Genomic DNA, 26058 nt, shown 5'->3' on the forward strand with positions numbered 1-26058 from the left:
ACCTAGCCCTGGCACTTAAAAGATAGTTGTCTCTAGGGGCCAGGAGTTTGGCCTAGTGGTAGAGTGCTTGCCTAGCATGCACAAAGACCTGGGTTTGATTCCTCAGCACCACATACATAGAAAAAAAAAAAGCCGGAAGTGATGTTATGGCTCAAGTGGTAGAACTTTAGCCTTGAGAAAGCCCATAGACAGTGCTCAGGCACTGAGTTCAAGGACCAGGACTGGCAAAAAAAAAAAAGATTAATAACACTTGCCATATTGCCCAACAATATGGACTAAGCAAACCAATGGCAATCAAATCTTAAGAGATTGTAATAATCTCTATGAATCACCACCAGAATGTGGGAGGAGGTCATGTAAGCTAACGGAAGAGGGAGATTCTAAATTGTCTTTCTAGAGATGTTTATTGGTGCTACAGTGCCTTCTGCAACGGATTCTGTGATAGGTATCTTGCCACTTATCAAACTATGTTTTAGTGCTCATTGTTCCTGTGTGAAGGCTAGAGCTGGAGTATATAATGCCTTTCTACTAGTAGGAGGTCTAATCCCAGTCCTCCAGTCTTTCTTCACATAAATACATGTTACCAAAAGTCACTACATTTACTGTCTTTGAGAGTGGCCAGTTCAGTATCTGAACTCAGCTGTCACCACAATGAACTACATACAAATTCTAATTTCCTAAGTCTACAATTACCCATACCATAGTGGTACACTGGTTATCTTCAGTTAACAGGATTGTAAAGATATTTTGTTTCCTCCTTCCTGGTTTTCAGAAGAGAAAGAGAAAGAGAGTGAGTAGTGAGTAAAAGAGTAAATGAGTAAGTGAATGAGGGAGATCATGTTATTTTAAAAGACATTCTACCAGGGTTATTTCTCCTCCACATCTTTGTTTTTATCAGGCACAGAGATCTTTTATTCTTTTTCCTCACCTTTAGTGTAAGGGGGGATTTTGGTTTTTTTTGTTTTTGTTTTTGTTTTGGTGCTTTTGTTTGTTTGGGGTTTGGGGTTTAGGGATTTTTGTTTGTCTTGCAGTAAAAATTTGAACTCAGAGTTTCACTGCTTGCTGGGTAAAAAGCTCTACAACTAAGCTGGTGGTTAATTGGAAATAAAAGTCTCACAGACTTTCCTGCGTGGGCTGACTTTGAACCTCTATCCTCAGATCTCAGCCTTCCATGTAGCTATGATGACAGCCATGAGCCACCAGTGCCCGGCTTCCCAAGCCTTCCTAAATGTAGAAATTCCTTCCAAGGCCAACACTGATATTCCACTTGAGCTCTTCAGTCTAGTTTTTGCTTCTAGATACTTTCAGATGACTATTCCAGTTGCCCACCAAAACATGTGTTTTGAATGCACCATTGTATAACGTAAGTAGAAACTGCAAGTCTAGGAGCCAGAACACCTACATTCCAGTCCAGCTATGCAACCACTATGGACAACCAGCCTCTACAAGCCCAAGCCCAAGCTGTTGATTTACTCTAGCCCCTAGCTGTGGCTATGCAAGTAAAGTAAAATAGAAGTGTGAAGCAGCTTTGTAAGAAAATTTGCAAAGCTTTGAATATTTTTAGTGTTGTTTCACCCTCCCCAAAATTGGATCATTTCAGTCCCACAAATACCTCAAACCTCTCCAGATGATGGAAGTGTATAGTAGGAGAGCTTTGAACTTGGAAACTTTTCTGTTGAATCTGGAGTCAGCTCACTGCCCTTGGACAATTTTTTTCATTTTTTGTGTCTATTTCCATATCTATTAGATAGCCATGGGAAATACTTCATTGTATTTATATGTGTGATATATATATACATATATGTATATTCATATAGGTGCACAGTACCTGACATATAGAGAAAATAAAACAATAGTGTGTGTATACACTCTAAAATCTGACTAATGAAGGCTACTTGTTGTTTTATGATGTCTTTGTCCTTCCTTTTACCTGTTATGAAAGAGTCAGCCTAGGGATAGGAAGTTTATGGCAGCACTGATGTTCTGAGTCACTGAAGTAGTTAAGGAAGCAAATTTCAAAGCTGCATTTATTTAGTAGGCCCTCGAGGCAAATGCTAGAACAATTTCAACCTTCACAAAAAATTCTGCCAGCATCAAAGTGCTAGGAAGGGTAAACTGGGGTTTCCCAAGAGAATCTCGGACAAAGTGATAAGAAATGTTTTACCTGGGCCATGTGAATGCCATGGGAAACCCACACAATGGACTCACTCAATACATTAATAAGTAAATTTGTCAAGAGAAGAACAGATGACAAGAGAAACCACGAAGAGTGTCCAAAGGAGAACTCTGTGGAGCTTTCCTCCCGCCCTGAGACTCTGGCCACAGAAATGGAATCCAGAATCCTATTGTTTACAGTTCAGCAAAGCTGATGCTAAGTCCCCACAATGGCCCTGAAGAGTCCTGCAGCCAGTTTACAACAGCCAGAACTAGTGCTCTAAAAATAGCTTTAAAGACACAGCCCTGAGTAGGAGGGGGAACTGTAAGCCACAAACAGAAAATGACACCTGAGCTCCGTAGAGCCTCAGAGATAGAAAAGGGCCTTCCATGAGGCCATACACTCTCATGTCCACAAGCTAGTCTGGAATCTTCAGAATTTATAGGGACACTAAAGAATGCACAGAGTACATGGGCAAGAAAGGCAAGGTGGGTGGGAATGGCAAAAGGAGACAGGAGAATTATGAGAGGAGGCATCCAAGTTTCCTTAATTCGCACAATGCCATTTTGGACCTGTGGCCATAAAAACAACAACATCCTGGGAGTCTTCAGTGCAGCATTCAAGGCATTTTAGATGTTACACTGGAAAAAGAAAAAAAAAACTTCCAAGAAAAGCATATTGTTAGTGTCTTTTTGTAGAGGCCCTTTCAAAATTGGAATAATTTATGCCAGAATTAGATAGTTTAGGAGGGAAGTCTAACTGCAACACACACACACACACACACACACACACACACACACACACACATGCTCATATACATACAATAATATGACAGCAAACATTCAAAATCTGTGTGGAAGCTGAAAGCCAAAACAAAGTAAGGCTTAGGTAAAAACAACAGTTCTGCTGCTCATGTAAAGCAATGACTACAGAGAATAAAAAATTACAGAGGTAGTGTTGCTGGTAATCATGGCTCACGTCCCAAACTCTGTAGAGATCAGTATTCTTTGGGCCAAAGAAAACTCAAGGTTTACACTGAAGTCCCAACTACGTTGAATGTTGAGTATTTCTCAGCTTCCGGCACTTCTCTGTTATTCACATGGTTCTCCCAACTCTTCTGGAATCCATTTGTATTGCCAGCTTTGGCCACCTCTGGGAGATAATCCACTTCATAAATGTATCACCTGCTACGTGCAGTAGCGTTTCCACAGACTTGTCCTGAACTTGCCTCATTTACGTCTCTCAGACATTACTGTATTTCCAGATCCAAGGAGCAAGTCTGTGCTCATCATCCCTACTTACAGCCACTTCATTTCCTCCAGACAGACACCTTTCTTATCAGCAGCCTGCTTCCTTCTAGCTATAGAGGTTTCTCCTCTGGGACTTTATCTAAGCTTCCTTTCACCTTCCAGACTTTCACACAACATTCCAACTAAGAAAACGCCTTAGCTCCAGAAGGGAGAAAGATAATATTCTCAATCTAATATTTCTCTACTCTTCTGGGTGCAACCACTATATATATATATATATATACATATATATACATATATATATATATCGTGGCTTCTAGATGAGTTTGTAAACATATGTCTCCCATGTGTAGTTCACACAGGTCAAGTCAAGCAGGACCTTCTGAAACTGAGCTTCACCAAAAAAGGACAGCAAGTATAGTCAATCTTGGTCTTCACAGCAGCCTTAAAGTTCAATATTTCATATGTCATTGATTTTTCATAGAGTGGGAGGCAACACCTTTTGACCAAACCTAATGGTATGAAACCAGAGCTCGTCAGGTGTTAGTTAGTGGAGGGCATTCACCCACACAACAGGAGTTTAAATTTCCAGTCTTAGTTCATGAATTTGCTATTTGGGGCTTTTCTCTTCTTAATTAAATGTTAATGCTCTGTTTCATTCCGTATAGAGTCCACTAACCTCTTGACTACCTTTCAAATGACCTCACTGAAAACAAGAACAATGATGAGGATGGAGAAAAATGTAAGTGTGGCGTGGCTGCCTGGGGCCGTTCATGAGTTCACAGAAGATGGGCTTTCACTGCCAAGGGAATAAAATGGTAGGTGGTTGCTCTGACCTGTGTTTTTATAAGAGATGCATCAGCCTTGCAGAATGAGAACATCCTGGCCAGATGCCGCTCTTTGCTTCTGTCTACTGCATCCTAGCATGGTCAGTACCTGAGCCTTGGCAATTTAGCAATAGTAAATCCACCATCCTGCCTGCTTAGAAGTTCCTGGATTCTCTGCTATAGAAGCTACTGGCTTTTAGTACTAACTAACCTTTTCTCCTTATGAACTGAGCTAGCAGAGCTATTACCCTGGAGATAACTCTCTAGTTCCTTTTTCCTGCTATCTCATAACCATAATTATGAAGCTCTGAAGCTCATTTAGCTTCTTCCTGCTTTCCCTTAAAAGTAGCTACACACCGGTCCCATCTACCAGAACCAGTCTCTGATATTGTTAAGCAAAGTCATCTGGTGTCACTCCCTGATCTGGGCTCCATTATAAGCTGTGACCTTGAGGAAGTTGCTCATCTTCCCCATAACCTCAGTTTCCTCATCTGCCAAAGGAGGATCATATGACACCTCAGCAGTGCGTGATGTAATGCTGAGTGAGATACATTGTGCCTAAAACTACAGGTGGGAAGAGACCGGAATCCCAAAGCTCCTGGACTACATTCAAGGCTTCCTGATCTCCCTTCATACCTGTCTTGCTCTGCTCTGGCTTAAGATCCAGAATTTGGGAGGAGCCGTCCCCATACAAGGTGGTAACAAAACTGTCCTTATGGACTATTTTTCTCAGCTCGGTGGAAACACTCTTCTCTTCCCAAGAATTCTCCATCTCCACTCAGAGCCAGACCTCCAACGCCTCCACTGACCTAACTGACTACTCACTAGCTATGTATTTATGGGACTCCTTTGTCCCCTTTTTAAATCTAAATTCAGTCTTGGTTCTTTCTGAGAAGAGCCCATTCAATATTCCTTTGAAAGAACTTTGGTCCCCTCCTGTTGTGAGCATTTAATAGGGTGAACATATTAGCATGATGGATATAATAAATATAATATGAAAATGGTATATGATGAATATATTGTGGAATGCTAAATGAATATGATATAAAATACTGATATGAGAAGAGTAAAGTAATTGAATGAAATACAGTAATGAAATGAAACTAAGAAATATATTGCCAATACAAACTTCTACCTAAAGGCTTATGGACATGGAAGATAAAGTATGATGTACAGACACGGATGACTATAACCATAGGAACGGTCAGGAGCCTGGCTTACAAGATGAAGTATCATAGGAGCCCAGACACCTGGGCAGAATAGATAGAGCAAGCCACCAGCACATCTCTGGGCACCATTGACCAAAAGATGTAACCAATCCACACCAAGCAAGGACCAAGGCATAACCAATGCAAATCAAACACAAAGGAGTTGGGGCTGGAGAGGATCAGGCCAAGAACCAATATAATCCAAGGAATCAGAACAAGGAGCAGCACTTCTGCTGGCCTTAACCGAGTCTGCAGTTCGAGGATCTTTGGTCTGCAGAAGCTACACCGGCAAGGACCAAGAGCTCACACCGCAGCACGACTGAAAACTGCGTCTAACATCTGACGCAGTTCAACTTTGGGACTAAGAGATGTCAGAGAGATGAGTCCAGCAGGTGTGCTACATAGGCAGATTAGGATTAGGCAAGTTAAGACTAGAAGATGGAACTAGAATATAGTGCTGTCAACTCTGCTAAGCTATGTTAAATCAATAAGCTATCTTGCATCATATTATCTGCCTATTGGTGGATTACTTCGCCTGCTCACGACACCCCCCCCCACACACCTTTCCGTTATTATTCTTGGCATTTCTGGCTGGTGGACTGGCTTTGTTGTTGTTGTTGATTCTGCCAGTCCTGGGGCTTGAACCCAGGGCCTGAGCACTGTCCTTGGGCTTCTCAAGGCTAGAGCCACAGCATCACTTCTGGCTTTTTCCTATGTATGTGGTACTGAGTTATCGATCCTGGGTCTTCATGCATGCTAGGCAAGCACTCTACCACTAGGCTAAATTCCCAGCCCACAGAGCACCGACTTTTTAATTTGGCCTTCGGACTCAGAACCAGTTAGTTTCTCCACAGTAAACAGGTGAGGATCTTTTGTTTCTCAGATGAAGGTCTTTGTTGCACCAGTCATTTTAATGCTCACCTACAATGGGTAAAGAACACCAGGGCTTAGGCACAATCAGTGGAGAGCAAGTCTCAGCCCAACACCTGGCATGCACTGCTAATTACAGTCTAGGAGATAGAATCCACATCCTTGTCATAACGGGACCTCCCAAGATGACACGGAAGAGGCTCCTAGGTATTGGAAGCCAGTCTTGCCATCACTGCTTACCCCACCCAAGAAGCCATGGAGGGGTCACATAGACCCTAGCCAGGACCATTTGAGCTTCCTGTCCTGTGAGTGCTGCATGCAACATTGGAACAGGCCTTCCCATATGCCAGTGGTCCAGTTGCTCAGAACTAGAACCAAGAGATGTGAAGATTATTTAAAAGTACATCCAAAGCTAGGCTCTGGTGGCTCACACCTGTAATCCTAGCTACTTAGGGAGGCTGAGATCTGAGGATCAAAGCCAGCCGAGGAAGAAAATTCCCCCGGAGACTCTGATCTCCAATTATCCACTCAAAACCATGAAAGTGGAACTGTGGCTCAAAGTGGTAGAGCGCTAGCCTTGAGCATAAAGAGGCTCAGGAACAGTGCCTAGGCCCTGAGTTCAATCCTCACAACCTACCCCCCCCCACACACACACACAGACCAAAGGAAGAAGAAAGAAAAGTAGATGGAGAGCAACTGGGTCTGAGAGGGGATTAAGCGCTGAGAACTTGAAGTTGGATTCCCCCCTACCCCTGCCTGGCCCTCCCTCTCTGACAGCTCCTGGGGGTGATGGACTTCTTGATTTTTCCTTTTCATGGGTGTGTGGCATGCATCCCTTGCAGCACACTTGCAGGGCACAGAAGGGCTCAGCGTGTTCCTCGGTCCAGCTGAGACAGTGGGGCCTTTATCCAACCAAGCTGGCCCTGGCACCCCTACTTCCCAAGCCGGCAAAAGTGTTACACCAGGATGCACTGGCTGCTCTGCGACTGTCCCAGCAACTCTGAAGCATCTGGAAAGCGCCTAGGTGGCGTTGCGTCCTGAAGGCGGCGCGCGGGGCGGGCTGGGGCTGGACGGGACGGCCCGGAGGGGTGAGGACACGTCATGGCGGGAGGGGCAGGAGAAGACGCGGAGGGAGGCGCCCGGGGCGTGTGCGGCAAGTCCACGGGTGGTGGGCTGGCTGCGGGCGCACAGCTCGGGCCGGGGCCCACGAGTGGAGATCCAGGAAGTCCTGTCTGTGACATCAGGAGGAGAAGGACCCGGCTGCGGGGAGACCTCGGCTCTGCGCCGCGCCGCCCGGCCGCGGGCAGGGAAGGCGGAAAGCACTGACCGGAGCCGCAGGTAGGCGCCACGGGGCTGGGCGCGCCGTGACCCCGCCGTCCACGCGCGCGCGCGCGCAGAGCCCGGCCGCCGCGGGAGGGAGGCGCGAGCCGGCGGAGTCCAGACGCGGCCCGGGCACCCGGGGCGCACTCACTCCGGGCGGCACCCGGCAGATGGGGTGGGGGGGTGGGTAGGCCACGCCTGCAGGAAGCCCTCCAGCCCGAAGGTGAGTCTCGGCTCTTTCTGCTGTTACTGTCGTTTTTCTTGACCCGCCCCCCCCCCATAACATTTCAAGCTGCCTTCTCTTAACTGGGAGACTTCCCTCCCCTTTCCGTATGAGATCCGTCCCAGAGAGAAGGGAGATTCCGCAGTGGCTGCTAAGTAGACTCTAGGTGCGGTGTAACTTCAGTTGTAGTTGAGTCTCACCCCCTCCTCACACACACCTGAAGCCGGGTTCCCTGCAGGTCCTAGGCTTCTAGGCTGAGCCCACATGAGCTCCTCTCCTCCAGAGTTTGGGGTGGAGCTCTCGAATCCAGCGGACAACAGCTGGCACTAAGGGCAGTTTGCAAGGGACAGATGGATATTCTGTCTCCTACCGAGGGGGAGTGGGGGGGTGTGTGTCAAGGCCCCAGGCTTTCCAAAAAAGCAGCCTGGGCTATGATGTCTCTTAATCATTGTATAGGAAGCCAAATATTCAATGGAGTAAGACACCAGCCAAAGTAAAAACTGTGAGCTAGAGCCAAGGGCGGAGTGGGACAGGTCCACCATTCTCAGGCACCAAGGAATTTGCTGGGACACAGATGCTTTCTGGACTTTTTTTTTTTTTTTTTTGATGGGGAGGGGCTGGCTAAATGGTCCTACACTCAGGCTCCTTCCCTCTACCCTCCCTCCCCCTCGCAACGGAACAAGATCAGTTTCCCTTGTATTTTGGAGAGCTTTTGTGGAAATACCGTGGCTGTGGATTTCTTTCTTTCTTTCTTTCTTCCTTCCTTCCTTCCTTCCTTGTAAAAGCTCTGGGATAGCAGCGTTAGGTAAAACGTTGTTAGCTAGTGTGAACATCAGCCCTGCCTCACTCAAAGGAAAACCAGAGCAGAGACCTGTACTTGTCCTAATTTAACAACAATAGTAAGGAAAGCCCAGCGAGTGGACCTCTTTCTGCTAAAAGAGGAATAAACTTAACCATCTCGGAAGCACCTGACTGCCAGAGAACTTGTAGGAGTTCACTCATCTAAAGCTCATTGACAACCTGAAGCTTAATGTAAGGACCCCCTCGGACTGAAATCCTATTGGTTAATGGAAAAGCCTTGATTACACTGAGCAGGACCAAAAATAGCATTGGTTCTTATTCTTCACCCTCTAGCCTGTGGTCTGCAAGTTCTACAGGTCTCACTGGCCTTTATTATGACTCAGTTCCATCAACCACTTAGTGTAATGTACCTGCCCCTTGTTCAGTAATGGACTGGTAAGGTGATTGGAAAGGAAAATCTGACCCGCCTTTTATCTGAAATTCTTTCTTTCCATCTCTACCCTAGCTAAATTTTGAGAAAGAGACATATTGCAAAGCAAATCTTTCTCCAGCTCCCCCCCCATAGTGTTAATTTTCAGCTTCTGGACTGAAGAAAAGATTGGTTAACTCATGCCCTTCTCCCTCAAGACTAAACTCAAGAGGATAACAAATACTGAACAGGAAATTTAGACAGAGATTGTGAAGGCTGAGGCTTAAGGTCCACCCTGGCAAAAAGCTAATGCTACCCCATCTCCACAATGGGTACCATCACTTTAGGGTGATACATGTCTAAGTGGTCTATGATCCAAGGTACTGTGGAAGGCCACAGTCACTCTCCCTTCCAAAGAACAACTAAAGCGTGCAAGCCTGGAGGTATGGCTCAAGTAGAAAGATACCTGCCTAGCAAATGTAAGGCCCTGAGTTCAAACCTTAGGACCACAAGAAAAGCAAATATATTGATTTTTTTCCAAAGAAAGAGCATATCTACCCCCAGACATTTCCTTCAGTACTACTTTCACCTATTGTATGCTGAAAAGGTTATGCCTCTTGGTATTCAAGAGAATGAATGAGATATTTTCTGCTTTTGGAGAAAGTCCCAGTCTGGAAAAGAGATGCTACAGAAACAAACTACATAAAGTTAAGAGCAGTGAACGCAGGCAAATGAGGGAGCAGAAGACTCCTCCCCCAGGAACAACCAGCAGATCATGCTTCAGAAGTGAAGCATTGGAAAGGCCTTGAAAATGATTAGGGGTTCCAAGGGAAGGGAGACATTTAGACAAAGAAAAAAAAATCATACACGAAGTGGGTGACAGATTGGGGAAACAGCATGTAGGGGGATTAGACTGCTTTATCACCAAGGATAACTTGCTCCTGCAGCCGTGGGAAGGCATCTGGGTTTTTAAGTGAGGAAAGGAAACAGTGAGATTTGTGTTTGGAGGAGTGGTGATCACAGGATCTCTACAAAGATAGTGGCAGTAGATGCTGAGCAAAGGAGGGTTGAGGTCAGGAAAGTAGAATGGAAAGCACTGAGTGAGCAAGAGAATGTGGTAAGGGAAGCATGAATAGGGCAGAGGTTGATTATAAGGTGTTGAACAGAAGGATAGGCAAGCATGCCATGGTCCCATTCATGGAAATCATAGAAGTTAAGAGAGGTTAGCCTGGAAAGTAGGCTGTGGAAAGAAGGTGGCAATGTGCACACTAGACATATTTAAGTTGGCTAGGCCCTGGTGGATTTGAGAAGTTTATAGTTGGATAAACAGGTCGAGGAGTCATGCAGGGATCAAGGTTGTTTCAATTCAGCCATCTCATAAGGTATACTTCAGAATATGGTTGAAGAGGCCTGCGTGGCACCTTGGGTGAGGATGCCACCTTCACATTGGGGGTGAAAGGCTTTGACTCTGTCAGTGGTGGTGGCCTGTGGCCATTAGTTTCTTATCGTCTGGAGAGATGCCTCTTCCCCAGACTTAAGGCCTTCCCAAGCTGTATGGCATGATAACTCCTAAATTGCTGGGGAGATTTCTGAGATAATGGTATACACATGTGTTACAGATAAATTTTTCTAAATGAGCTAATCTCTGGGTGTCACTCTTTCATATGAAAGATGAATATTTCAATTCAATTATGAGATCTGCAAAACGTCCCTCAGAATGCATACTCATATCTTTAGTCAGCACACCTGCATAAAAGAGGATGGCTTGTTACTGGGTTGTTCTTTAGGTCTTGATGCCAAGGCCAAGTTCAGATCATAATATAATGCTGGGAAGAAAACAACCTTGAATCTGGCCCTAGACAAAAGTTGGTTCGAGTCCTGACTTGTCACTTATGAGCTGCCCTTGAACAAGACTTTGAATTACTCAGTTTCATTTCCCTCCTGTTTGAAATGAGGATAATTATTACTCACCAGGGCAATGGTTAGAATCAAACTTCAAATTGAAAAAGAAAGAAAATTTAATATACTATATAAATTGTAAGATTCTATAGAATGAATGTTTTGTTAAAAATACTCTTATTACTAATTTTACCTCTTAAAGCTACCCGAATTAGATGGTCTGAGTAAGCACAGGATCTAGGTAGCATCATAGGCCCCGATTTGCAATGTTTTAATTGCCTGAAGTATTTTTAAGAGGATAATGATGATGAAAGCCTCCTTTTGTCATACCACTGATGCACATCAATTGTAGCCACATCCTTTTCCACTCCTTTGCTAAAGTGGTCAGATCTCACAGAAATGAACAACCCTACTAATACACATCCATGTACCACGTTGTTCACCACACAAGGACTCTGGGGAGATATGGGGATGGGAAGCAGCTGGACTCCACCTGCTCAGCTCTGGTGCTCCACTTGCAGTGGAGTTAACTTAGGAGACTCTTTTTTCCTACTCCTCTCCAAGGAGCTGGTTAAGGCAATAGTGACACAGAATCTGAGCATCAGACGGTCACTCAGGTCTATGTTTGATATGACAGATTCCACCATAGTAGAATTTGAGTTTTGTGACAGCACCAAAATGTTTAAGTGAACAGAATTCTAGTCAAGTGTGACTTTTGGTGAAGAGGAAGTAAGCACAGATTCAGAGACTTCAAATGGAAAAATACCTTTGAGATTAGTCAACTCCACCCTTTACTTCGCAGACAAGCAAAGGAAAGTTCAGAGAAGGTACACAAGTACCTCGAGCACACAGCTGGCTAACAGACAGACCATTCTCCCAGCTCCTTCTCTTTCTGTTCAGGAATATTCAATGTTATCTCAGTCCCTAATATCTGAACTTCCTGTGCACACAACACAAGAGAGCTCTCAAATGTTGGCAGGGAGAAAATGAAAGGCTCTCACTCAAAGATTGAATCTCCCTCCTTCTTCTCCTGCAACCTGCCTCCCCCCACAAACTTCAGGAGCACAGTGGTCCTGAGGGGGTGTAGGCAGAGCTCCTCCTTAGGACAATCTCCACTTAAGCCCCAGTTACTTCTTTTTTTTTGGCAGTTCAATCCTCATACTTTTCTCAGGAGATCCAAAGACCCACTCAGGTATGTAGACCACATTTGGTGCCTTAATTACCTAAAACTCTTTCGATGTGTTGTCAAATTTGTTATGAAGCCTGATGGGCACACAGCTCTAAGTTCAAGGCTGTTTGGAGGTTCATAACAGGACCCCGTCTCCAAACAAAGCAGAAGAAACCAAAAAAACCTGTTGGCCTCAGAGATTAATAATGTACTGAAGGACTGGGAGTTTGGCCCAGTGGTAGAGTGCTTGCCTAGCATGCTCGAAGACTCGGTTTAATTCCTCTGTACCACATACATGGAAAGAAAAGCCAGAAGTGGTGCTGAGGCTCAAGTGGTGGAATTCTAGCCTTGAGAAAATCCAAGGACAGTGTTTAGGCCCTGATCTTAAGCCCAGGACTGGCACAAAAAAAAAAAGAAGAAGAAAGAAAAGAAAAATGTACTAGAAACTAGCATACATGTCAGCCTTACACCAACACAATATGTAAGCCACTGTTCGATGTGAAAGGGTCCAGGTGAACCACTGGAACTCATAAGAAAGATAAGAACAGTGCAATAAGAAAGATAAGGACAGTGGCAAAATAGACCTTTCTCCTCTTCAAACACCAAAGAGAAAATTGACAGCAATTTCCTTGGAGGAAAACTTCCCCAGGGCTGCAGACCAGCAATTCCCCCACCTCCATCTGAACAGGCATCAACTGGGGAGCAGAGTAGACATAAGTGCAGCCGTACCGGAAGACGATGGTAAGGGGCTGAAATGGATGTCACACAAACACAGGAGTCTCTTTCCCAGGAGTAACTCCCAAGGGACCATGGCATGGACCAGACCCAATCTCCACCCCTAGGAAGAGACTTGCACCCACAATGTAAGCAAGCTCCCTTTAAGAAATGGAAGACGGCCCGGAGTTTGGCCTAGTGGTAGAGTGCTTGCCTACCATGCATGAAGACCCGGGTTCAATTCCTCGGTACCCCACATACATAGCAAAAAGCTGGAAGTGGTGCTGAGGCTCAAGTGTAGAATGCTAGCCTTGAGAAAGTCCAAGGACAGGGTTCATGTCCTGAGCTCAAGCCCAGGACTGGCCAAAAAAAGAAATGGAAGAACATCTATCCATTGTTAACAACTCTTGGCCAAATCAGAACAAAAGAGTTGCTCTTACGCACAAATCTGCCTGTGCTCTTAACTGCCTATTACTTCTTCCTCAGTACCCATGGGGTGTTTTTCGAGATCTTGTTCTTTGATTTTTCTTCTTTTCAAATACAACCCTCATTTCAAGATGAATAGGCTTAAGGAAAGACTATCAGCAATTTCTTTTAGGTTTCTAGGCAAGTCATAAAAGAAAATTGGCAGAAGAGAAAGAATAAAATATATGAATAGTAGCAATAAGACAGTGGCATGTTATAGAATGTTTCAGTCTATAGATTGTTTTGAGATGAAAAAGACTTGGGGGTCATGGGTGTGGAGAGGAGTGGACAGGCTATGGCTGGGGGCAGGGAGAGAAGCATTATGAACTGGGAGTTCCACTAGCTTTAGTATTAGGAGAGCAGAATGGATATGCTGTGTATTAACCTAAATGATAGTGACAGTGACAATTGAATAAGAGAATGCTGGGCTCTCAATCCCGAGTATGCTTATTTTCTCCCAGACTCAAAGAAGATACTAGAGCTGTCCCTTTCACCTGTGCTTTCTAATCTTAGCTTTTCCTTTGTCTTTTTTGTTATGTCCTGGGGCTTAAACTCAGGGTCTAGGCCCTGTCCCTGCACTCTTTTGCTAGCACTCTAACACTGAGCCTTAGTACCACTTCCTGTTTTCTAGTGATTAATTGGAGATAAGAGTCTCCCCAACTTTCCTGCCTTGAATCTCTACCGTCAGTTCTCAGTCTCGTGAGTGTGACCCACTAGCACCCAGCACAATCCTAGTCTTTTTTTTTCTCCACCAGTAGGACAAACCACAGGCTTTCCCAGCCAGTGATCCCCAGATACCCATAGCCCCAGTCATTGCCTACCTGCTCCAGACAGCCACTCATTCACATTGACCTGAAACCACTCTGCAACCAAGTGGGGTCAAAGTAACCTTCTCAATGATTAGAAAATAAATGTCATCAAACTTTCTGGGCTCCATCAATCTTCAGTGTGCATGCTATGTTCCCAATAGCCATTTATCTAACCATGCTGCAAAGAATTTGAGGCATACAGAGGTGGTGGCCATGGCTGTCCCCTCATCCACCGCCAGTTTGTCTTACAAGAGTACAATACAATATCAATTCTTCACCATTATGACAGGCAGAAATTTCAAAACCATCAGAGAGCCAAGGCCAGGTGGCTCACACCGGTGGCTCATGCCTGGAATCCTAGCTATTCAGGAGGCTGAGATGTGATTTGAAGCTAGTGCAGGTTGAAAAGGCCCTATGAGATCCTCATCTCCAATTAACTTCTCAAAAGTCGGTAGTAGAGCTGTGGTTCAACATGGTAGAGAACTAGCTCTGAACAGAAGAGCTCAGGGACAGTACCCAAGCCCTGATGTCAAGCCCCATGACCTCAAAAAAATAAAAATAATCAGAAAATATACCACTCTGAAGATATAACCTTGCAGCCTCACCCTGACAAACCCTTTTCTTGCAATTGACTGGTGGCTTCCACCCTCCCTCTCTCTCCCTGTATCTCCCACTCCTCACCTGGAACATCCCCTCCTGCCCCAAGACCCACAGTCTGCTGAGTAGCAGCTGCCAGCACGGTGCTGTGGTGGCCTAGATGAAAACCTCCAGGCTCATTGTGCAGGTGACCCACACCATCCCATAATGAAACTTTCACTGGGAGAGGGAGGCATATTTACCCACCATGCCACCTAGACACAGCCTATTCTGAGCCTTCCTAGTTTCCAAATTAGAAACTCAGATCCTGCTCTACAGGGTGTTTGGAACAAAGGCTTCACTGGGTCAGGAAGAAAGAGCAGAGCTCTGCAGGGCGCCGGACGATACTTGCTGATTTCAAAATGACTGTGTGCTTCCCCGTTTTGCAGGAGGACATTATTGACCTCTCTGAGGAAGCTGAGTTTGTCTTATTTCAGTGGCTTGCTGGCACATCTTTCCAATAACAGCCATGGAAAAAACAAACTTCACTTCCAGACTGTCTGGGTCAAAGGAGAAGCCCAGTCACATAGCACATGTGCCACAGAAGGAAGAATGTCAGGTGTTTCCGACTGACATTTTCCAGGAATGAGATCTTAAGGATGTAAAAAGCATCATTGCTTCAAAGTGGGGCCTGAGTGAAACAGAAAAGAAAAAAAGAAAGAAAATAGTAAGGGACTAGGCATGCAGCCATCCATTTGGTAAAGAAGTGGGATAAACACAGCAACATTTTGTACTTCTCATGTGATCAATAATGAGCAGTGTTGCATTCTGTCTGATGTACTGTCTAGTAGATTTCAAGGAAGTTTACATTATCTCCCATACTATTTTATAGAGGTGAAATTCACATTACGCAGAATTAATCATTTTAAAGCAAACAGTTCAGTGTCTTTTAGTATGTTGGCAGTGTTATGCAACCACCACCACCTTTATCTAGTGCTAAAACATTTTCAGTGCCCCAGAATAAAATGCATTAAGAAGTTTCTTCCTACTGCTTTCCCTCCCTGGCCTCTGCATTCAACTGCTATCAACATACTGATTCTAGGTATTTCATCTCAAAGGAATTAGACAGTTTGTGACAATTTGTGAAAGATGTTCACTTGGCATCTTGTTTTTAAGATTCATACAGGTTGTGGCATGGCTAAATGATATTACATTGTGTGCACACATGACCATTTATTCATTTATTGATGGATGTCCAACTTTAGGCTGTTGTAAATAGTGCTTCTGCAAACAGTGTAAGTAAGGATTTGTGTACCTATTTTCGGTCCTTCTGTGTAGACAGATATCTAGGGGTAAAATTGCCAAATCGTATTATAAGCCTACCTTTTATTTTTTTAAGAAATCTACAATGTTTTCAGCTGCTTTCCTTTTCACCATGTTTGTCTGATCAACCTACTTATAAGTTTTTATTTTTCATGAAGGGCAATGCTTTTGATCTTATATTTTAATAAGGGATATTATCTTGTGACATAGAGATATTAAATCCACTGCCCTAGAAATGGAACTTGTTTGGACATTTGAGACAAAAAAGCCTTTGAAGTAGATTAAAAATCTGTTTGTGGGGTGGAGGCGGGGTGTGCGGGTATGTGTGTGTACCTGCATCCTCAGGGCTTGATCTCAGGGCCTGGGGATTGTCCCAGAGCTCTTTTTGTTCAAGACTGGCACTCTACCACTTCAGCCACGCTGCCACCTCTAACTTTTTGATGGTTAAAAATATTTCTTAGTATAACTGAGAAAGCAACAACAGCCCACAACAGCAGCCGTTATGGTTGTGTGCTGTACGCAGAACTGAGCATACCTACTTCCTCTCATATGACCCTCTTGACAACTCAGTGAAAGAGGGACTAGTGTGCCCCTTGTTTACAAATGAGAAAACTGAACTTTCTACAGAGAGCTCAGTTTGAGCAAGCCCTGTGTTCTCCCAGTCTCCTACCAAGAAATTCTCCCACAGAGGAGCCCTGCACTCACCACCAGTGATAAAGAAGAAACTGTTCTATTTGTCAGAAACATCCAGACAGGTAAAAGAGACAATTATAATACAAGGTTACTAATGCTGTGACAGATGTCAAGGCAGAAGAAGAAGTGTTTGCCTAACACTTGGCAACAGATTTCCCAGACTCTATCATTTTCTTCATAAGCTTTGGGCTTCTTGGTAAAGCCTAAATTTCCACCATAATTATTGAATTCCCAGGGTGCAAAATCTGGCACAAGCAGCTACCCACTAAATGCAAATGAATAAACACGTGTCCTTTTCTAATGCTGGCTATAGCAGCACTACAGCACTTCTTTCTAGTCCCCATCGTATATAGGTTCTATGTATTGGGACCTAGATTTTAACTCAAGAGCTTTTTACAAAACAGATGTGGCCCAGAGATTAGAAGAAGAAAAAAACAAGAACTGACTGAAAATGGCCTTTGTTATTCTTCCTGCCTCTGAAAGGCTCTGTATATGGGAGAAGAAAAGGCAAGAGAGAAGAGGATCAGGAGAGAGGGGGGAGGTGTTTTCAAGTGGCATCATGCAGGTTTCCTTCTCCCAGAGAGGAGACTGTACAGTCACATGGGATCCTAAGCAAGAAATGACCTGGTAAAGTCTCATTGCAAAACCATCATTTCTCTATTTCATCTCAAGGTCTTATGATTGCTTCAAAGATTTGTTTTAACTACCCAGGACCTAATGCAATTCACCTCAGCCAGCAGGGATAAGGGGCACTGGCTTCACAGGAGAGTCCAGACTCCCCAAATGGCAACTCTCACCTCTATTTTCCAGGGTCAGTGAGATCTGGGCATATCATTCATTTTTTTTTAACTCAGGGCCTCATGTATGCTGGTCAAGTACTGACCACTTGAACTCCCAGCCCTATCACTCTGTATTTTGTTTCTGGTTTTCCTTTTTGCTATTTTTTTTAAGGAAGGGGTATGCCTAGGGCACCTCAGTATATTAGCAATTTACATTACATTAAAAATTGTATGTGTTCAGAAATAAAAGGTTTGGAATACAGAAATAAACACATTTCAACTTAGCTGCCTTTTAATCATAACTGTGAAGTTATGTTTTGGTGTTGTTGTTGTTTGTTTGTTTGCTTTTTGAGATAAGGTCCCCTAACTTTGCATGTCTTGTCACAATACATGTCTGGTTTAGAACTTGCAAGCCATTTGGCCTCCACGTCCCTTGTGACTGGAATTAAGGGAGTACACTACATGTCAATCACACTCAATTAGTGGTCCTCAGCTCCTCTTGAAGGGAGAATTGTAGGAACTCTTAGGATGCCTGGTGGCCTTGCTTCCGATCGTTGTGGCTGCCCCAGCATGATTGAGGTTGCATTTTTAACACATACATTTCTTAAATACTTCCTAGTGTGCTTGATACTATGCTACAGTCTGTGGTTCTGTGGGGATTTTTTTAAACAAAAGAAAACAAAACAAAAAGCACACACAGTCTCTACCCTCAGTAATCTACCACTGCCCAGGAGCCTCCAAGAACCTAGGTCCCACCCACCTCTCAGAACTTGAAGAAGCAGTCTTTCCTAGCAAGAGCCGTGTGTGATCTCTGCTCCTTGTGCCCCCATCTCTTTACCCACCACCAGGCTCAGGACTTTGCCGCTTTGGAATTCATGGCATCTGTTCTACCCCTGCTTGGCTGGCTCTCTACATGTCTGCTCATTTACTTGTGCTGTAAGCTGCTGCTACTCTGGGTGGCCACGCTTATTGAGCAAACCCCACTGTTTTCAAGGTCTTCCTATTCTATCCAGGCCCCAGTCCCATTCCCTTATCTAGCCATACTTGTCCTTTGCTTTCTCACTCTGGTCTAGCCCTGCCGACGCTTGTAAAGTTGTGAACAGATAGGAGAGCTTGAGGCACCAAAGATGGTGACTATGGGTGCCCTTGCTCTGGGGAGACAACACTCAGTTCTTATAGACTTTTAACTGCATTTCTACTGCATCCCTCAAGACCATAACCAGTCAATCCATCAACCAGCATGCACTTACTAGCTTATAGTGTGTGTCAACACCAAGTTAGACATGGAGATATCTAGAAGAAAAGCTCTCAAATAGCTTAGGGTCTAGTGGGAAAGCAGACACAAACAGCATCCATATTATCAGAAAATACACATTGTCAGGGAGGTGAGGAGGTAGAAAAGGAAAGAGAGTTTGGGCCAGAATGATCTCTGTATAACACATAATTTCAGGGGAGGGGGAGAAGAACAAGCTATCAGTTCTTTTCTCTCACTCCTGTCTCACGGAAACTGTGTAAGGGTCAATCTATGCTATAGGTTTATATTCCTCACTGGCTCTGATAATGAGAGACAGTTTCCCATGACAGACATGGACTTCATCTCTGTGGTCCCTTCCACATCCTTAAATTTCTCACCACTAACCACTGGACCACCACAGAGAGCACAAACACACACGTCCACAGAGAGACCAATAGGCAACGCTAACATTCACTGAACATTTACCCTGTGCCAAGCACTGCTTAACTCAGTGATATAAATTCCATATCTCTTCTGATTTCCTTGACAATGAATGGAGTGTCTATTCTTATCCTCCTTTTTCAGTTGAAGTCAAAAGATGGTCTGTGTTCAGATGCTAGGAACTGGTGGGGCCAGGCTTTGATCCAGGCTGTTTTATCTAAAAGGGAGCTCAGGGAGGGTTCAGTGTTGGAACTGGAGAGCAGGAGGTGGCACAAATCTCATCACTGACCATGTTCATCCCTCAGCTTGCCCACATGCAAATCCTGATCCACGGATTGGCGAGGTTTGCCCTTCTCGAGGGAAAAAGGAAATCTCATTTGATTCGCATAAACCTTGTGCCATTGTTGTTACATAAACAAGCTAACTTGAGGACAGAGGTGTGAAAGACAGATCACTTTGAAAAAGAACTATCTGTGGTTACCCAGGGCCTTGTGAAAGACTTGAAATCAAGATTACCACCAAATTTAAGGATAGACACAGAGATGCATTGTGGTTGGAGTAGTGGCTGGGGAGAAAGTAGAAAACTGACTACTTATTGGTTTCCTTAACATAATAATCTACCTTCTCGGTCAAACATGAAAAATATCCCCTAAAAATCCTCAGGCCTAGTATGTCATCAATCATGCTCACCCCAGCCATGTCCCTGGACGTTCAAGTCATAACACCTTATGAGATACGAGGGAGAGGAAATTTCCCAGTAGCAGCTCTCCCCCTCAGGCCACAACCTTGAGGAATCCCTGCCATGTGCCTGGCTGCCCCCTGGAATGCCCTAGCAATTAGAGCGGCTGGCTGGATAAGAGCCCAGGAAGTGTGGGGGGGAACTGGTTGAGTGTTGTCATGGTAACAGGAAGAAAAAAAAAAACTTCAAGCTACCACTTGAACCATAGCCACTTCTGGCTTTTTGCTGGTTAATTGGAGATAAGAATCTCACAGACTTTTGTGCTCATGCTGGCTTGGAACCACAATCCTCAGATCTCAGCCTCCTAAGTAGCTAGGGTTACAGGCATGGGCCACCAGCACCTAGTTTTATAGTTCAGTTTTTAGTTCTTTACCCAGATAGCTGGCAGGCAGGTCTTAAACTTCTCACCATATAGCATTATCCTGGAAGTCTTAGAATTTCTTAGTGTGCCTAGGAGGTATGAAAATTGTGAACTGGAGTGAATCACCTGCTGCTGTAGTATAAGGAGAGGGAAGAGTAGTTCTTGGTTTTCTTGGCCTCAGTGGTGTCACTAGTCCAGACTCAGAAAAAGGAGAAAACCAGAAAAGGGAGTTCTCTCTTTGGGAAAAATCAGAAAGAGCTTTTTGTTTTGAGAGTGGTGGTGTACTCTTCTGCTCAATTGCTGGCAATTATCATGTAAAATGTCATCAGGTCAGGAGCAGAGAAATGTCAAGAACATGACCAGTCAAATGTAGTCTTACAGATGACATCATAATATTCAATATGGCACCCCGGGAGGATGTACAATGGAGCCAACAGTCTTTGCCTGCAGAATGTGCCTACCTGGAATGCCCAGGAATATCAGGCATTAGAACATGCTGTCCAGAGTTAAAGAGTTCTGCAGACTCAAGAGTATCAGAATTCCAATTGGCAGATCTCTTTACTGAGCCTCCCTACAATGCTTCATGTAAAATCTAGAAACAAGTGTGGCTAGGTAGAAGGAGGCTATTCAGAGGTAGAGGAATTGTCACATTATATTACGTTAGCTGTGAGACCTTGGACAAGTTATTTAACTTTAGTTAACTTCAGAGTTTTCAGACTCTTGTAAGAAAATACTCATTCCTTAACATGGCAAGTAAATCTGGGTCAAAATATGTCGCAGATGCTGGGGGATGTCCTGATGGGAATAGACTCCAGACAGAGGGAAGAATAATGATTAAATGATAAATTACTACAAGGTTCAACCTAATGGGTTGTGGCAAGAGCATAGAGAAAATGAAGAGTACATGGCAGGTTCTCTGACCTTTAGAAAGGTCAAGGAAATTTTCCCAAAGGAGCAAAATTCCAGCTACAGTTTTGAGGGTGAAGAGGACAGAATACTGCTACCCATGGTGGCACTGAGGGTTGAGGACAGCTGGGGATTTTATATAGAGAAGGTTGTGTGAGATCTCCAAGTAAGAGGGGAACCGCAATGCTCAGAGACTGAGAAAAGAGGGGGTTTGTAAAGTGTTGAAATGATTAGCTGTCATTCACGTTTGCTGCTGTTCAGGTGTTAGTGCAGTGGAAAGCACATTGCACAGACCTGGAACACTCTATTGGACCTGTCTGTCTAGGGCCACTAACCACAATTGTTACAATTCTGAACAAATGTTTTACTCTTTCAATTACTCACCTGTGAAATAAAATGAAAAATCCTCCCCTATCCATTACAGTGGATGAAAAGGAGAAATATTTGTAGGAGCCTTTTTAAAAGAAAATTCAGATGAGTTCTAACTGCAGGGTCGTTTCCCAATCATAAATAAACCTGAGCTGGTTCTGGTGTCAGCTGGAAGACTGAAGAAGCCATTACAGCAGTGTGTTCATTTCACCAGCATGCGCCCCTGCCTCTATCCCTGCCTCCCAAGGGATCAAGAGATAAACAGCAGTTTCTTTCTGATTGGTTTGGTGATATTTCATTTCAGATCATAATCATATTTTGTCTAAGGGAGAAAGTGTGCTATTAACAAAAGAGTTTTATTGTAATAAATTACACTGCCAAGCTGGTTAGGGCAGATGGCCAGTGAGCCCAGGGGTAGGGGCTTAATCTTACCTAATCTGAAATTCTGGCAAGATGTCCCTGAAATTATGAGTGAGATTGGATGTGATCATGTGGCCACTGAAACACTGATGCTATGAGGCCTTCTTGGCTCACATCTGGGGTCTCCCTGGGGTCCTTTGTGCCACACCTAGGCTAGGCTAGGCTTTAAAGCCCTTGTGATCTACTTGGCCTTCACCACTTCGCCCCCACTCTTCCTCAAAGGCTTTTGCATCATCGCCCAGCCTCAACTTGTGTGTGTGCTCTGGCCTTGTCCCTGTCCTCCAGCTGTCCTGACCTATATTAACCTACTGTAAATCACCCCCAATGCCCTCTTCCCGCACAGGCATGTCTACCTGCCATGTGTGACTAATGAGCAGCACAAGGCCCAGCCATCCCTGCCTCCTCCTGCCAGACCCCTGAAAACCAGAGTCCCACTTGGTTCTCTTCTTAATAATGCATGCATTCTGGCACTTGCTGGTATTTAGTTTAGCATGTCATTACCTTTTTTTTGCCAGTCCTGGGATTTGAACTCAGGGCCTGGGTACTGTCCCTTGACTTTCTCAAGGCTAGTGTTCTACCACTTGAGCTACAGCACCACTTCTGGCTTTTTCTGTGTATGTGTAAACAAGGAATTGAACTCCAGGCTTCATGCATGCCAGGCAGGTACTCTACCAGTAGGTCACACTCCCAGCCCACTGATTTTTTTTAATTAAACTAGGCAGGTTTTTTCAGATTACAAAGATTTCACATGTATATTATCATTGTTTGACTTTCATAATGACATTGGATGGTAAATAATGTCCACGTTATTGTTACCTTCCCATCTTAGAGATAAGGAGCCCAAGGCTTCTGAAATGCCATGATTTATTTTACCTCCGGCTGAGCAAAGCAGGGCATACAGTATTCTGGACTCTTCTAGTATACAAACCCACTAGACCATGTCGATCACATAGTAAATACTTAACACTTTTTGAAATTAAATACTTGGGTCATAATGGGGAAAATAATTTGAATTGCCTGTCAGGTTGATGGAAATGAGTATTATAAGCAATGGGGGCTATTTCAAGTATAAGGAACGATCATTCTTTTTATTGTAGGGACTCAGTAAACCACCTAAGGTGTGGACTCATGCCCATTCTGTACTGTTCTCCCTAGACCCCTGGAGGTAATCAGAAGGCAGTCACAAATGTATGTCCATCTTCCTCTGCTCACACGAGCAATTCCACTGCCTCCTGGAAATGGGTGGAATGGGGTATCAGAACTTGCTCAACAAAGTAGACATGCTTGGCTAGCTCTGGAAAACCTGAAGTCATTGAACTGTTGTTAAGCTAGCAGATGGGCCTCAGCTCACCACGCAGCCAGGTGAAAGAACTGCCCTGGTAGATCTGCTGTCCATTCTAGGTTGAAGGCAGGAAGAACTCCCATTTTTGGAGCAAAATTTCTAAGAATATCAGTCTCTGTGACCACTCAGTGGAAGTGAGGATTGATTTTTTAGCCATATTCTTCCATCTGCCTGGTGTGGTACCAAGTATGTCTCTGAATATTTATGTAGTTCCTAATAGTTCAGGTGCACATTTATATGCATTGTCTGTTTTGACCTAAGGACCCTGCAAGGAGGGATTCTCTTCCAGCTGTTCCTGCTTGTTAGCTTGCTTTAGAAAGCAAGCACCTGTGATCAAGCACTATTTCTCTGGTACCAAAGGACCAGAGAAAAAGTCAGTCTCCCTTCAAGTACTGCCCACAATATGTTTCCAAACACAGTAACACATGACATCATTTTCTAGATTTCTCCTCATTCATAGATGAAGAAACTGAGGCTCAGTATAGCTGACTGATTTTCCACAGGTATACATAAAATAAGTCATACTTGCTGTTCATACCACAGTCTATTCTTAAACTAACTATCCTTTAACCAAGATTTGGGCTCATATGGAAACTAAATAAAATTAAGAGAAAGTTAAAGCCAAAACAGGAGGCTTGGGGTCCATCCACATCCCCAGGACCCTTTCTGCCCTTCTAACTAGCAGGGTGGTTAGGCTGTGCAGGCTGTGCTGTTCTATCAAAGGTGTCCCTCCCCACATCCTCTACCTTCAAGACCATGATACCTCTATGGCTGGTTTGATAAGCAATGTGTTCTGGGCTGCAGAGGGGTGATAAAGAATGAAGATTGGTGCCCAATTTATGTACAGCTATGCCCTGAGGTCACACGATAGAGATCCCATAAACAAAGTCATCAACCTCCTCTCTATCCTGTCCAGCTCCCAGGCATCCCAAGAGCTTTCCTGAAAGCATTTTAGAAACCCTCTGTTTCTCCAGGTGTGGATGGTGTAGAGGTGGAGGGATGAAGAGAGATGAGGTGAGGGATGAGAGGAATGAGACAAAAAAAAGGGTAAGGGTGTGTGTGTGTGTGTGTGTGTGTGTGTGTGTGTGTGTGTGTGTACATGTGCTATTTATGGGGCACTCCTCTGAAATTCCCAGCTGAAGCAATTTTTCCCATTCTGAAGAGGATTTATTCCAAAACCTCTAGGCAATGCCTGAAACTTTGGGTAGTAATAAATCCTAATGTGACTGACTCTATCTATCTATATATACGTATGTATACACATGTACATATACATGTTTGCATGTATTCAAATATATGTTATGATAAAGTTCAACATACAAGTTAGTTACAGCAAAATTTTGATGGCTAATAAGTTGAACAGTTACAATAATACATTAAGTTAATTACAAGGAATTTGTTATTTTTCAAATATACTGTAGTAAAACTGTCAGCCTCACCTCTGCTATTTGAGTCTATTATTAAATTAAAATTTAGGTTATCTGAACACAAGCATTACCATAGTCAGTCAGTCAAACTAATAACTGAGACAGACAGCTAGCTACTCAGTACGAGGAAAGGAGTAGATATGATGTGGATACCCTGCAGAAAGGGATGATTCCTGTCCTGAGATGGACAGAGCGGGCCAATGTCCTCAGATGGTGCACAATTTAAAACTTATAAATTGCTTATGTGTGGATTTTTCCAGTGGGGTTTTTTTTTTTGGTGGAAGATTAGAACTTCAGAAAGTATAAGCCTGAGTTAAGAGTGGACTCCTGTCCTTTTTGGTCTTCTTGAGAAGGCATTCCAGTAATGCAGAGGAAACCGTCAGTATATTTGAAGAGATGGGGTAAGGGTGAAGCCTGTGAGGCTGAGGGCTGATAGTCGTGGCATCTACAAGGCACAGTTGATGAGACTGATTAAATGTCATGAATATCAAGGAAAGAGGTTGCTGAAGTGCTGCTTGATAGGCATATGGTTGTGGTCAATAAATATCAGCTCATTCACATATGTCCTTTGCATCATCAACTATTACTTTCCCCTCCTTACTGCATAGGCTTAAGCCTGCATTTGTAACATTTCATGGTGGCTTTTTATAAAAACCATTTTGATAAGTAATAGTCCCAGAGCCTCAGAGATGGCTCTGAAATACACATATCACATGATACACTCCTCAGGGATGAATTGTTATGAAAATGAGAATATTTCTGCGCACTCCCTGGAGAATTTAGCCTGTGCTTTTAACTCATACTGCCAACACACACACACACACACACACACACACACACACACACCACCACAACCACCACCACCACCACCACCAAAAAAGTAACATTTGACTTAATTGCCTTGAGCTTTTGTTAATGTTAAATAAGAGTAAGAAAAGGAAGGGAAAATAGAACAACATCTGTATTTCTTTCACATTGTATAATTGCATATTTTTGCCACACCATTAGTTTCCAACAATTCCAGCCGGTAAAACTATTCTCTGCCACCAATGAGAAAAATAAGTCTGTCAGTCCGTTGTTGCTTTTAAAGTTTACAGAACTCTAAATGTCCTTCCCTGGTCTTAAAGAGAATTATGCAACTTTTAAGATTGATTTTTAAATTGCTACCTGTGTGGGAGACCCTGAATCACACAAGTATTTGGTTGTCCTCTTGCTTTTTCTTTCTTTCATAAACCACCATTTCTCCTGCTAGAGGAGGAGGAAAGCATTGGGTTTCATGGCAGAGTAGAACTTTCCCTTTATTTTGGGGACAGAAAAACACAGCCCCACC

General features: G+C 43.9%; 1 protein-coding gene across 2 annotated transcripts in view; it reads left to right on the top strand.

Moving 5' to 3' along the window:
* The first annotated feature begins 7457 nt into the window (after nt 1-7457).
* Kiaa0040 (KIAA0040 ortholog) overlaps nt 7458-26058 on the top strand; it is a 34873-nt gene continuing 16272 nt past the window's right edge. The window contains exon 1 of one of the 2 annotated variants that reach the window (XM_090340381.1): nt 7458-7648. The gene's annotated coding sequence lies outside the window, so the exon portion shown is untranslated. Of the gene's footprint in view, nt 7649-7823; nt 7854-26058 lie in introns of those variants that run through there. The other variant, XM_090340383.1, reaches the window with a different exon arrangement.

This window comes from Megascapheus bottae, chromosome 10 (genome assembly GCF_031878675.1).
Source record: "Megascapheus bottae isolate mThoBot1 chromosome 10, mThoBot2.hap1, whole genome shotgun sequence".
NCBI lineage: Eukaryota > Metazoa > Chordata > Mammalia > Rodentia > Geomyidae > Megascapheus > Megascapheus bottae.